Source organism: Xyrauchen texanus, chromosome 32 (assembly GCF_025860055.1).
Source record: "Xyrauchen texanus isolate HMW12.3.18 chromosome 32, RBS_HiC_50CHRs, whole genome shotgun sequence".
Lineage (NCBI taxonomy): Eukaryota > Metazoa > Chordata > Actinopteri > Cypriniformes > Catostomidae > Xyrauchen > Xyrauchen texanus.
The window spans coordinates 22,650,428-22,658,598 of record NC_068307.1 but is presented as its reverse complement, the minus strand read 5'-3'; positions in this window follow the sequence as shown (position 1 = coordinate 22,658,598).

Sequence of the window (8,171 nt, the reverse complement as noted above, 5' to 3'; positions counted from 1 at the left end):
GCAGAAGTACACGCGGATGCATTACCTTTATTATTTGGCTGACGAAGGCTTTCATTTTTAATAATTTATTATTTACTGTATGACTTCCATTTTAAGAGTGTAGTCCAACAAATGTGATGCAGGCAGAGGTCAGTAAAGTGCATTGCAGTTCAAATGGAAGCTTGTGGTAGTACAGTACAAAGGGTTTTATAGTAGTGCTGTTTTATTTCTGTTTCCTAGTCACCATCATTTTCTAATGGAAGCAGGATCATGCCACGGAATAAAAAAAGGTAATTTTGACATCATGCAATTGTAACTTTATAACTCACATTTCAATTGGAATGAATTGGAATTGCAAATTATAAAGTATAATTGCAAGTTGATTTCACGTAATTGCAACTTTTATCACACAATTTTGACTTTATTTCTCACAATTGTAACTTTATAATTTTCAATTCCAATTGCAACCTTATTTCTTAGAATTGTGAATTGGGTGATATAAACTCGTAATTGCAAGAAATAAAATCTAAATTGTGATTCCAAGTAATACAACTGGAATTGTGAATTATAAAGTTGCAATTCCAAGAAATAATGTCGCAATTGCGACTTTATATCTTACAATTTGTACTTTATTTCTCGCAATTGTGAGTCTATAATTTGCAATCTTATTATACCAATTACACTGACATAAAGAACACTTTAAAGGCCCCATGATATCAAAATGTGCCTTTTAGTTCTTTATCATTAAATGGTGTCATACTGTATTCTTAAAAGTCGACAAAGTAAACTGTTAGCAAATAAACACATTCAATGTGTAGTAATTTTTCCTTAAAAATGTACCAATCATGCCACCAAGGAGGTCTATAATACCTGGAGAGAGCTATCTGCTAGCATTCCCATATCTCAACAGCAGTTGCTTGGCTGCACTGTAACAAATTCCTGTAAATTTACATGGAAATTTAACAGCAAAATGCTGCTTTCATGTAATAACAGCAAGTTGCTTTTTTTTTTACAATGCATTATGGGAAGACTTGTTCACTTCGGGTTGCGTGGTCGATCAACAGCAGTTGTCACTGTTATTTAACAGTATTATACCCTATTTGTATTTGCATCCAATGTGCACAAGGTGGCATTTTGGATTATCTGAATGAGGTAGGTTTGCAACGATTTATTATTGTATTATCTTTAAATGAGCTATTACTTTAAAATATAACATCTTAAACATCTAATGAAGCTTCTGTGATTTAAATCAGATGCCTCCATTAAATTATGTGTTTTAGGCAACTAATTGATCGACCGAGTGAGATTGAGCTCAGACTGCCGTCATACTGCCGTTTTATCACAGGTAAGAATCCCTAAATTTCATTCAACCTGCATATATTTTACCAAACTTTATCCAAGTAAAAGATGAATGGGAATGACCGAAATCAATAGTTTTTTTTTCTTGTGTGGTAAGTTAATGTTAACGTGCGCATTCGGTCCATGAGAGACATTATTATCTGCCGGTGTAATTTGCCGCTTCGCGCTTATTTTATTCGCCCTGTTATCAAGTAGCCTACTTGTAAAATAACAATACAGATCCAGTGAATCCTTTGTAATTTTAATTAGAAGCCGGTTAGTGAATGGGTAAGATTTGCACGTACATTCAGAACGCGTTTGTACTGTCAAGCATGCAAGTGAATTATGAAGTTTGAGTTTTGAATTATGAGTGTTTATGAAACGGGCCCACGTGCAAATTATTATTTTTTGTCAGTAAATGGTAAGTGAGGTATGAACAAAATTTTAAATTCTGTAAACGTGCCAATGCAAACCACTGCTGGCTTGATCGCAGAACTAGGCCTATTAGCAGCATGACAGTGACTGCATCTGTTTTAGCCATTTTATAACGTATTTTAACGAGAATCGATGGCTTCGGTAGTTATTAACTAGATAATCTATCTGTTCTTTACAACATGTTTCCTTGTCAGCTCTGCCGTGAAGGTTTTCTCTGCGATGTCTCCATTGAGACTAAACGTCAGAAGCTGGAGCATCTATTCTGTTGAGAAGGTGCAAAGGGAGCTGAGAAAGCTGAAGTAGAAAAACTGATGGAGACAACTTTCTGCCTGCAATGAAGCCAAATAAATATTGTGCCAGCACCTTCTGTTGCGGAGTTGATGGAAAAGTGGCCATACCTCTTTTTTCAGAAAGGCCTGTTCACACATTTTGAGCTTCTCACTGACATTAATGTCCTGCGTGCACTCGAACTTTTTATGGAGGAGTGTGGAAAGAGCATCGTAGAGTTTTTTAAAAGCAAGCCTACCAACTCCGAAGTCAAGTCAATCCTTTCCAAAGATGAACCCATTTTCACGGAAAAGCAAGAAGGACTCATTCTTCAAGAAAATGTAAGTTTATCTTTAGTTCTTACAATGAACACCTGTATAGGAATGGTTCAACCAAACATGATAGTCCTCTCATAATTTACTCCAATCAAAATATCATATTTTTTGTCATACCAGTTTGAATCAACATAAAGGTGAGTAAATGATGAGAGAATGATCATTTTGGATAAACTATTCCTGTTCTGAGTACAAAAAGCCTTTTACCTCTGTAGAATATTATCAAAGTTATCAGCAAGTATCACATTAAGATTTGTCAGTTGTCTTAAATTGTCATCTTTGACAATAGATGTCTGCCACTCCTGCTGACCTTGAAAAGACGGGTAACCTGCCTGTGTGTCCTCGTTTGATCCTGCTTGGTAAGTATATCATATTAGACATATCTGCAATTTGTTTTACTAAAACAAGGCTCTCACAAGTTTTACTATTATGAGAGGATTTATATTTATGTGCTTCATTCTAGAGTTTACTGTCTTTGAATCATGTTTTATTACACTGTGCTGGTTTGAATTTGAGGACATTTTTATTCATCAATGCCAAGTTTGAGTCTTTACAACACAATCACTATACTTAACTTTTTTACTTTTTTTCCCTCTCGGAAGCTGGCTTAGCGTTAAAAGTTAAAGTTAAAGTTAAAAACAGACTAAAACAAGCTTTCCTTTTCCTTTTTTTAATTTGTATATAGATATTGTAGGTTTTGTTATCTTGTAAGACATGACATTGTGTGCCTTTTTCAGGTTATAAAATAATGTATTAATTTCTCACTACCTTTTCTACACCAAGCTCTCCTGAGATCATAGAATAAACATGAATTTATCCATTCCTTTATGGTCCAGGTGATAATCCGGAGCAATGGATGAAACGATGGATGATCAGCCTGGAAGGCCGAATAATCTGCGAGGGTGTGCAGCCAACTTTTCTCTCTGGACTTGCTGCATTGTTCTCTTTGTTTTACATATTGAATTTGCAGTACCAAGAGGAAGCAGCATCCACACTGGAATTCCTTCAAAGGTAACAAGTTTGGACTTATTTTATTTATTTCTAATTAATATGTTAGTATTAGTATGGTGACAATAGAATAGGTAACCCGAAACTTAAATTTATCCACCCTCAAGCCATCCTAGGTGTATATTACTTTGTTCTTTGAGCCGAACACAGTCAGAGTTATATAAAATTGTATACTGGCTTCCAAGCTTTGCAATGGCATAGAATGGACCCGAGTTTTTGAAGCTCCAAAAAGCGCATCCATCCATCATAAAATCCATACGACTCCAGGGGGTTAATGAAGTGAAACGATGGGTTTTTGTAAGAAAAATATCCATGCTTATAACTTTTATAAACTATAATCACTGGCTTTCGGCAACAGCAGTACGCGAGTTCATGAGAGAGTTGAGTTCCGGCGGAAGAATGACCTCTGACCCGACATATGCAATCTTATATCAAAGTCCTTTTCTTTCAAAACGTCTCTTTTTAGACTTCTAATTCATGACCGGCATTTTGTGTTTTGCTCTATCCGCTGCACTTCCGCGTTCGTCAATTCTAACCTAAGCTTTCGCTACGTCTTCGCCATACGTCCTACGTCATGCGTCAGGTCAGAGGTCACCCTTCCGCCAGAACTCAACTCAATCATGAACACGCATACGGCCATGCCAGAAGCCAGTGATTATATTTTATAAAGTTATAAAATACAGATATCTTTCTTACAAAAACGCATGGCTTTTCTTCAGAAGACATTTATTAACCCCACTGGATTTATATCGATTACTTTTATGATTGATTGATGCGTTTTTTAAGCTTCAAAAACTTGGCACTGTTCAGTGCCATTACAAAGCTGGGAAGGATTTTATTTAATATAACTCTGATTGTGTTGGCTGGAAGAAGAAACCATATACACTTAGGATGGTTTGAGGGTGAGTAAATTATGGGATAAATTAATGTTTTGGGTGAACTATTCCTTTTAAATCATTGTTCACTGAAGATATTCTCCTCTTATTTTTCAGACGTTTTGTTGGAATTAATCCAGAAAAGGGGACCAAGGCTGCAAGGGGAAAAGTGGTGTCCAAAAATCTGGGAAAACCGTGCAGAAGAAGACCATAACCGTCAGTACCAAAGTATCAAATCTTTTAAAAAGACTTATGGACTTTGAGTGGCACTTCATTTAAAATGTAGCTGACACTCCCCACAAATGCAGTTTGTTTTCAGAAACATGGTGGGCTGGTGTGTTATATTTTGTTTATACAGAATTGTTTAGATATTAAAAAGGGCTGGTGTTTTGTAAAGCCTGATTTAAGAGTTTTTATTATTATTTAATTATTTTAAATAATTGCATTGTTTTAGTGAAACTGTTTTTGGGCTAATGTTTGCTGAAGCCTCATTTGAAACTAGATTTGTATTTTATATACAGGTAATTCAATTCTATATATTGTGTATTTTCATAAAGGAGAACTCCAGTCAATTTTAACATTGAGCTAATTTCTTTGTAAATTTGGAGTGCTGTCAGTACAGAGAACAATTGACCGGAGTTCTCCTTTAAGCCATTTTTGCATTTTGATGGGTGCTTATTTGTATGCACTGAATATTACTCGACTACCTGTATTTTTTTTATTTGCCTGTTTTAGTTCACAATAATTGAGCAGAATTTATCTGGTGTTGTATCAGAATAAAAAAAAACTTAAAAATCCTAACTTGTCTTTATTCCTTTTTGTAATTCATGACAAAAATAAAGTGCAGGGTTATAATAGCATTTAGAATTGAAATTATTGGGGTGTCATTGTAAAAAATAATCCTGTAAAAAACAGTAAACTACTGGCAGCTGTGGTTGCCAGCATCATACCAGTAAAAATACAGTGTGTTACTGTTGTTGAAATTAACAGCTAAATACCGTTTTGTCAGCTACAGTATAAAACTGTAAATTTACAGCATATAGCTATAGTTTTACAGTTTTATACTGTAGCTGACAAAACGGTATTTAGCTGTTAATTTCAAAAACAGTAACACACTGTATTTTTACAGTATGATGCTGGCAACCACAGCTGCCAGTAGTTTACCGTTTTTTTACAGGATTATTTTTTACAGTGTGACACGTGACAAGCCCTTCAATATGTCCCCAACTGTTTCAATAGGAAATACATCGACACAGTAAAGAACAATGCGTTCATAAGACCTTTTCATTGGGACTTTAACCTAACCTAACCATTTAATCAAAATGCAAATATCCAAGAGTTTTTTTTTTTTTATCAACCTTGGGAAAGGGACACAAGGGGTCACACATATTAGACTCCCACTGTATTGCAATACTAATATTGAAAATTTAAGAAAGATTGAGAAACGTAATGTATGGCAAATAAAATGATTTCCAGTTCCCCAAACATCTGGTTTGGAAGGTCACATCTTCCATCACTTGAACCTCTGTTTAATGCGTGACTACAATGTTGTATTATATTGATGTTATTGAGAACATCTGCAGGGTTCAAACTTTCATCTGCCAAAATCTAGTGCACCTGCTCCTCTTTAGACATTTTTATTCATTTCATTTTATCATTCGATTTATTACGAATGTTCAGATCATAACCAAATTCTCTCTCCTGATACCGCCCACCTGCTGGCTTGGCAATGCTTCACAGGCGGGAATGGCTAAGGGATGACTGATACTGCAGGTGGACATACTGCAACACTAGCCCTTGAGAATGGGGTGTTTTCACTGCATGAGGGGGCCAAATACACACACAAACATATATACATGCAAACAACGTCCACATTCACACTCATCAGAAGAAAGTGATTGACAAACTCACAAAATCAATTTCTCCTGAGACATTTGAGCTGTAAACAGAGAACAATGAGTTAGACTTTTCTGATGTCTCTGAAAGGCCAAATCCAGGCACATGGAGGGTTTGTCTTTTTATTGAATCTTTGAGCAATAACTGCTGAGAGAAAACATGTGCGCTTTCATGTATGTGATGAAATCAAAGTGACTCCAAGGCAAGACTGAGTTTCATCTTTTCTGCTGTCTTGTTTAACTGAGGAGAGAGTGGAACATATGTGAAAAGGGTTTGTTTAATGTCCTGAATAAGTGGAATTGAAAATAATTGCTTTGTGTCATTTTAACGGTCTCGCATAATTTGCATTTCTATCTCACATCTTGTACTGAAAGATATATTTATATTAAGTGAATCAGGGACGGAATTTTCAATAAATTACTTGAGTGTACTAAGAAGTTATATAAATCATTAATATCATTATAAATCCTCAAACTTAAAAGTGTTGGACCCCATTAACTGGACAAAAACAAAATATCTTCATCAAAATATCTAGTTTTGTTATGCAGAAGAAAAAAGTTTGAGACGGCATAATGATGAGTAAATGATAAAAGAATTTGCATTTTGTGGTGGGACAAACTCAGTTTAAAGCATTTAAATTCAAAAAGATACAAAATTTGCAATCTATTATAAATATATGTTATATTTTATGTATTTTTATTTGCAGTGGAATACGTTTTTTCAATGCATTATTAATACATTTTAATGTTTGACTCTAAGCATGTTTGTACGATAACAACTTGGGTTACGTTGCCACTTGATGTCCAATATACTGTAAGTGTGGGATCTGAAGCAAAAGTGATTTAAATACTAATAAATCCAGTTTTGTAGTGTGTGGCATTAGTGGTTTTCCTAATAAAATCTCTTTGTGTAGAGCATCTTCCTTGAGCAGTCTCTTTAAATGTCTTTGAGGCCAGTTTTTGCTCTCCGTATCTGCTCATGCCTTCTTTGATATTCCAAACTTGGCTCACTGTGCACAGATGAAATCCAGAATGCCACACACTTGACTTAGCTGTGGTCAGCTCCTTGCAATTCCAAGTTTTTGAGTTTTGAATGAGAATGTATGCTTTGAATCAGGGGCGGACTGGGAAGAGAAATCGGCCTGTTTCAACTTATCGTGGCCCATTCAGCCCCGTTTCGCGGCCGGCCCATCGGGAAAAGACCCGGTTCTCCCGATGGCCAGTCTGCCACTGCTTTGAATGCACAATTTGCTAACAATGAAGTCCAGTTTTGGTCCAGTATTGAGTCGCTTTCCTCTCTGGAATCTTGATAATCAAGAAAATCGGTCTTCTGTCCCTTATATTCTCTTGTCCCTCTACTAGTGGTGCACCGATCAGGAAATTTGAGGCTGATACCGATCTCTGATTTTTTAACACTAAGATTGTCGGATACTGATACCAATATTTTTCTTAAAATGCCCTATGCCACACTTTTGCAAGTTATATGCAGCAGTTATATATTTATGCCCCACACAGTAAAATTACGGCAACACTACCATTTGTTAACATTATTTAACTAATTAAGTTAATGTTAGTTACAACATATACTAATACATTATCAAAATCAAAAGTTGTATTAGTTAATGCACATTAATGCACTATGAACTAACAATGAACAAATGTATTTATATTAAATAACATTATGATTAATAAATGCTGTAAAAATATATTGTACATTGTTCATGATACCTAATGCATTAACTGATGTTAAAGAAATTATTAAGTGTTACCAAATTTACATTAAAATGGCATTAATTGTCAATTGCTAACATTTATTTTTATTGAATACAGCTATTAATAGTTCTGTTGCTAATGTCAAAAAGTAATTGTGACATACTGGCAACCAAAAACCATGAGCATCACACTCAGCAGATATTAATATATATGATTTGTTTACTGCCTTTGGCATCTTGTAACACAAATCACTAATTATTAAACAAATGTGTGAAGACGCGGTGCCGTTATTGAAGGTTAAACAGTTATATCTGTTATTAGTGGTA